This window comes from Marmota monax, unplaced genomic scaffold, assembly GCF_021218885.2.
Source record: "Marmota monax isolate L192 unplaced genomic scaffold, Marmota_monax_Labrador192_F-V1.1 WCK01_AAM20220418_F8-fsc00034, whole genome shotgun sequence".
In the NCBI taxonomy this organism is placed as follows: Eukaryota; Metazoa; Chordata; class Mammalia; order Rodentia; family Sciuridae; genus Marmota; species Marmota monax.
This window is the reverse complement of record NW_026693934.1, coordinates 10,808,477-10,815,549: the sequence shown is the minus strand read 5'-3', so window position 1 is coordinate 10,815,549 and position 7,073 is coordinate 10,808,477.

Below are 7,073 nucleotides of genomic sequence, written 5' to 3'. Positions count from 1 at the left end.
ACATCTGTTGACTCACACCTTCCATTTGGACAACAAGCATTAAAATACAACTTTTTTTTTTCTCTCTACAACCAGTTTCTTTGATGATCTCATATTCTCATAGTTCCTCTCAATTTTCATAAAAATAAAATACATAAAATTCATTTCCAGCACCTAGAAGCAAAAACAAACAAACAAACCCAAAACATGGTATCTCTCTTCAGCAGGGGAGGTGTTGAGTTGTTTACATGGAGGTTGGGTCCTGAGATCAAAAGTGGTAACCACAAGACTCCTTAAGGTTTGGGGCTTACATAAAAGTCCCCTCATCAGTGAATTCAGTTTGCTTCAGACTTGCATTACTCCATTTTTTGTTGCTATAACAGAAATAATACAAAATGATAGAGGCTGGGTACTTTATAAAGGAAAGGTTTCTTTAGCTCGGTTTTAGAGGCCAGAGATTCAAGATTGGGTGGCCCCATTCATGTGGCCTCTGATGAAGGGCTCATGACAAATGGCATCACAATAGAGGAATTGCCTGGAGAAGAGATCACATGGTGAGACAGGAAGCCAGTGAGACTCAGAGGCCAGGCTTGCTCATTTTTTTTTTTTTTTTTTTGAGAGAGAAAAATTTTTAATACTTATTAATTAGTTTTCGGCAGACACAACATCTTTGTTTGTATGTGGTGCTGAGGATCGAACCCGGGCCACATGCAGCCAGGCGAGCGCGCTACGGCTTGAGCCACATCCCAGCCCCAGGCTTACTCTTTTTATAACTAGCTTTTGGGAGAACTAATTCCCTCTGTGATACCAGCAGCAATCCCCTCCAAGGGTGATGGCCCCAAAGACCTAATTACTTTCCATTAGGTCCCACCTCTTCAAGGTCCATCACCTCAGCACTGGGGACCAAGCTTCAGCATGAAACTTTTGAGAACAGATCCAAAACCATATCCAAGCCATAGCACTTGCTCTACAGCCAATATTATAAAAACTCTCCACCATTTATGCAAATTGGGAATCCCAGCCATGACTCCCTTTGGAACCAGGTTTCTGGCCTTACCATCTGTATGAATATTGCTCATCTCTCTTTTTCTTAAGCATGTTCTTTTTTTCCCATTACCATTTTTTTTCATCATTGAAGCTCAAATATTTAATTCATTTATACTTTTAAACCAGTCTCATATAATTCTCTAACAATTTGGTAAAATTATGAAGCTCTGTGGTACTATATAGTGGTAGTTAAATAAGTGGTAGAAATAAACTGGGTGTGGTGGTCTATTCCTGTAACCCCAGAAGTAATTTCTTTTTCTTTTTTTTTTTTTTTTTGGTACTGAGGATTGAACCCAGGGGTACTTTATCCCTGAGCTACATCCCCAGTCCTTTTTATTTATTTATTTTATTTTATTTTTTGAGGAAAAGTCTCTGTAAGTTGCTGAGACTGGCCTTGAACTTTCATTTCTCCTGTTGCAGCCTCCCAAGTTGTATTCATTCAGGCAACCTAGGAAGCTGAGATAGGAGGGTCACAAGTTCAAGGCCAGCTTCAGCACACTAGCAAGATATGTCTCAAAACAAAAGGTGAAAAAGATCTGGGAGATAATCTCAGTGGTAAATGGCTCCTGGGTTCAATCCTCAGTACCAAAAAAAGAAAAAAGAGATGGGGCAGACACAATGAATGCTGAGGGTTTAGAAGATAATGTGGACTAGACTTCCTCAGGAATAAGTGGGCACTGTCCTGCAGGGGCTTTGGGATGTTACAGTAAATGTGTGTGTGTGTATTTGTGCAAGGAACCAGCAGTTATAAAAGGAGGCACAAGGGTGAAAAGAGAGATTATATGGCAGAGACAGGCCAGACGCTGCCTAGCACTTTAAATGTTAAGATGAACAACTGGAAATCCTCAAGAGAGTTCAGTTCCTTTTTCTACATTAGGAGCCATTATGGAACCAATCACCAAAGATGAAAGAGTGAGGCACTGGAATTTTTTTGGTAGAAAAACATGAATGGCTAAATTGCAGGGAGGAAAGTCAAATTAGTGTAGTCATAGAAAAAACAGTGTGAAATATTATAATACGTATTTATGATTAACGTAGATGTCTATCTTAAGTACTCTATATTTACTATGCTTATAAAGTTACTTGCCAGAATTTTCTTCCTGAGAAACTCTAGCAAGAGATTAGTTGGCTTAAAGTGTCGATGGGCTGGACCTGACTGCCCAGTAGCCCTGAAGGACTTAACTCTTCCATGGGGTCCATCTAATCCTAACTTCACTTTTAAAAGACACTAGTCAATTTAAGTGTTAGTTTTCTTTTTTCTTTTTTTTTTTTTTTTTTTGTGGTGGTGCTAGGGATTGAACCCATGGCCTCATGCATGCAAGGCAAGCACTCTGCTAACTGAGCTATATCCCTAGCCCAAGTGTTAGTTTTCTGAATAAGAAACAGCTTACAAGTTGGGCATGGTAGCACATGATGTAATCTCAGTGGGGAGACTGAGGCAAGAGGATCACAAGTTTAAAGCCAGCTAGCAAGTTAGTAAGGTCCTAAGCAATTCAGCAATACCCTTTCTGAAAGAAAGAAAGAAAGAAAGAAAGAAAGAAAGAAAGAAAGAAAGAAAGAAAGAAAGAAAGAAAGACAGAAAGAAAGAAAGAAGGAAGGAAACAGCTTATAAACCTGGAGGATTCAATGCTCTATCTTGCCAGCAGCTCCAGGGCTGTCCCTACCATGGGCATTTCCCTTGTTCACAGGCCAGTGGCACAAGAACAGCAGCAGGACATCTCAGTTGACCGTGTCTCCGTGGATGGAGCAGGTTACCACAGATATATAGTGCGCATTGGCTGAGCACCATTCTAGGGGATGAATATGTAGCACTGAACTAAATGATGTCCCTGTTCTCATGGAGTGACACCTAAGGGGGGAAATGCATACTATAAAAAAATGATAGAATGGCAAAAAGAAGGTGGACTTTTGTGGAGCCGTCAGGAAGACATATGTTGACATAGACTGGGAGGAAGAGTTGAGAAAATTTTGTGGGTAAAATGGGAGGACCCTTCAGGCAGTAGGAAAAGGAACAGTGGTTATTGAGAAACTATTGAGGGATGAATTGAAATATACTCTAAGAGCCAGACATGGTGGCACATACCTGTAATCCCAGCAGCTCTGGAGGCTGAGGCAGGAGGATTTGAGGCCACCCTCAGCAACTTAGAAAGACCCTGTTTCAAAATAAAAATCAGAAAGGGCTGGGATTGTGAAGATGGCCTTAGGCCTGAGCCTTAGCAACTCCATTTTAAAAACTCCAGTTTGAAACCCACAGTCTCACCAGACACGCCTAATGGAGCCCACCAGTGTAGCCCTCAGGCACAAACAAGTCACTTCTCCCTACCGTGATAAACTCAGAGTGAAGCCCCTGGCAGGGTGTACTTCCCCATAAGAGGCAAAGGTGAAAAGATCTGGGTGGGGACCACCAGCCCAGAAGTTTGAACTCCAGAGTAAATGATGTCACTGAGAGATCAGGTGACAGCTGATAGGGACTGAAAGGGGGGGTCAAAAGCCCCCAAATTTGGTATAAATAATAGAGCAAATGAACAGACATTCAGCCAGCTGATACTGATGCCCTCACATTGAAGGCCTGATGAGGACCTGGACTGACATCCCAACACTTATCATCATTTGCTGATCCTCTGCATTTTCCTCACCACTCTCAAACTCTACAGCCACTTCTTGACCCTGGGGAGAGCTGCAACTTCTCACAATGACCCTCCCCTCAACCAGCCATCAGCTCCATCCCAGGATAAGCTTGCCTTGGTTCCTAACCTGATCACTGAGGTCTGAGTGAGTGTGCATCTGCTGGACTTAGAGCCTAAGGCATGAGACTTTTGATCTGGCACTTGAATGTAGCAAGCAGAGGGAATGTCTGTCATGATTAAGTGTGTTTGCAGTGCTTAGAATTGTTTGCTATGAATTGATTATGTCTATTGCAGTGCCTAGCATTAAGGATTGTCATTTTCTTGATTAAGAAATTGTATTGAGTAATCTGAGTGAATAAAGCATTGACTAGGGTAGGGCAGAAGCGTGTGGACCTTCTTTATTTCTCCCCCTGAGCTGCATAAGTCTCACCTTTTGCCATCGTGACAGGGATATAGTTCAGTGGTAAAGCACCCCTGGTTTAATTCCCAGTACCAAAGTAAATACATAAATAAGAAATGTAAGCTTACAGTGTATACTAGATTTCAAAGATGTGCACGCGCGCGCACACACACACACACAAAGAGTAAAATATCTTAACAATATTTTGTAATTATATGTTTAAATGACAAGATATCAGATGTATTGGGTTAAATAAAATGTTCTCAAAGTTAATTTTACCTATTACTTTGTACTTTCTTAATGTGGCTACTGGGAAACTTAAGATTGTATATGTGGGTTGGGGATATACCTCAGAGGTAAAGCACATGGTAGCATGAGAGAGACCCTGGGTTCAATCCCAACTGCAAAATGATGGAGCTGGACAAAGAGGCCTATAATCCCAGCAGCTCAGAAGGCTGAGGCAGGAGGATTGCAAGTTCAAAGTCAATCTCAGCGATTTATTGAGGCACTAAGGAACTTATTGAGACCCTGTCTCAAATTAAAAAATAAAAAATTACTAAGCATGTGGCTCAGTGGTTGAGCACTCCTGGATTCCATCCTGATACCGAAATGATGATGATGATGATGATAAATAAAACCCAATAATATTGTGTATGGGCTCCACATATTGTTTTTATTGAACAGCACTGGTCTAGAGGCCTGGGTTCTGCCACTGATTCATCTTAGATGGTCTGAGTCTTGGACTTCTAGCTTCTATTCTATCTATAAAGAGCTTGCCATCATCCCTCCTGCCTTCACAACAAGAAAAACTAATCACCCCGAAAACCAATAGAGAACTGAAGTTGAAGGACCAATTACCATTCCAAATCCACAGAGCAGACACACTGAATAAAGATTAGCTCACTTGAAGCAGGTGCCCTGGGTTCAGTAATGGACTGGAACATTTAATAAGTTGGCAAATTTCCAGAGCCTGAGTGTAGACTAACTTGAAAGATGAAAACTCCACAAGGGGGAGGGGTTCCCAGACTGATGGGGCCCCGCTGCTTTATTGTAGGTTTTACCTCTAGGAGCTTTACCAGGTTTTAACAGTGAAGATAGCAAAAAAAAAAAAAAAAAATCCCTTCATCTTTGGTCAAGGGATGACGAAAAGTCACAGTTTTGAAATAAACTCAGTATTCTCCATAACAAAGGCTGAAAACCTTACATAAACGACTATTTGCCTCAGTTTCTTTTCTTTTCTTTTTGGAACCAGCAATTGAACCCAGGCGTGCTTAACCAATGAGCCACATCTCCAGCCCTTTTTAATTTTTTTTTTTTTTTAATCATGAGACAGGGTCTTGCTAAGTTGCTTAGAACCTTGCTAAGTTCCTAAGGCTGGCTTTGAACCTATGATGTTCTTTCCTCAGCCTCCCAAGCCTAGGGTTACAGGTGTGCAACACTGTGCCTTGTTTGCCTCAGTTTCTTTTACCCAAACATCATATCCCTCTTTTAACATAAAATTACAGGCATCTAAAAGGCAAGGGGAAAAAAATCCAACTGAAGAGAAAAAGCAAGCATCTGAATCACAATCAGATATGCCAAAATTTCAGAATTATCAGATTAATATAAAGTAACTTTAACAATCTAAGGACTCTGATGGACAAAGTCAATGACATGCAAGAAAACAAGGGTGAGCTGGGTGCCATGGCCCACTCTTGTGATCCCAGCACCGCAGAAGGCTGAGGCAGTAGAATCTCAGGTTTGAGGCCAGCCTGTGCAACTAAGTGAGACCCTGTCTCAAAACAAAAAATGAAAAGGGCTGAGGATATAGTTAGTTGGTAAAGCATTGCTAAGTTCAATCCCTACTATCAAACAGACAGACAGACAGACAGACAAACAGAAACTGTATTAAAAGGAAATATAGACATCAAAGCCCCTTTTACCAAAACAAAAAGAAGGCCTTTGATGGACTGACTAAGCAACCTACTGGACATGGTCAAGGAAAGAATCAGTGAAACTGAAGAAGGCATATCAATAGAAACAGCTCAAACTGAAACAGAGAAAAAAATGATAAAACCAGAGCAGAATATTCAAAAACTGTGAGAAAATTACAAAAGATATAACATGTGCATAATGTGAATACTATAAAGAAGAAAAAAAGAAGCAAAAAATATATTTGAAGTAACCATTAAGAATTTTCCAAACTTAATGATGGTATTCAATCCACAAATCTAGGAAGCTCAGATAATAAATAGAATAAATAGAATACATAGAATAAATAATAAAAATGTACATGTAAGCATATTGCATTAAAACTACAAAAAGCAAGGATAAAGAGAAAATGTTAAAAATAGTCAGAGGGGAATTGCTCTTGTGTCTATAGAGAAACAGGAATAAGAATTACATCCATTTTTTTTAACAGAATATGCAATGATAACAACAAAAACCATTGGTGGTAGAAATGTACAATGGCAAAGCCATTCTAGAAAATAGTTTAAAAATATATATTTACCATATAATCTAGCAATTGTGCTCCTGGTTACAATGTATTTGTTCTGTAGCATTTCTTTTTGGTTTCATTTCTTAGTTCATATTACCTCTGTGCTTGCATGTTATTTACTTTTTCTTTTAGAATTCCTAGCTCTATCACAACCATGATCATAATTATTTTATTTTTCTGATACAGAGTCTCATTATTTAGGCCAGACTGGCCTTGAACTTGCAATCCACCTGCCTCCCAAATAGTTAGGATTACAGTTACAATGGCTCTCTCATGGCTAAGAACATATTTTTTAAATGTATCTAGTACTTGGCTGAGCATGATGGTAAATGCTTGTAATCCCAGGAAATTGGGAGGCTGAGGCAGGAGAATTGAAAGTTCGAGGCCAGTCTCAGGGACTTAGAGAGATCCTGCCTCAAAATAAAAAACAAAAAGGGTTGGGCTATAACTCAGTGATAAAGTGCTCCTGGGTTCAATTCCCTGTACCAAACAAAACAAAACAAAACAAAACAAAACAAAACAAAACAAAAAACAAAAAAAC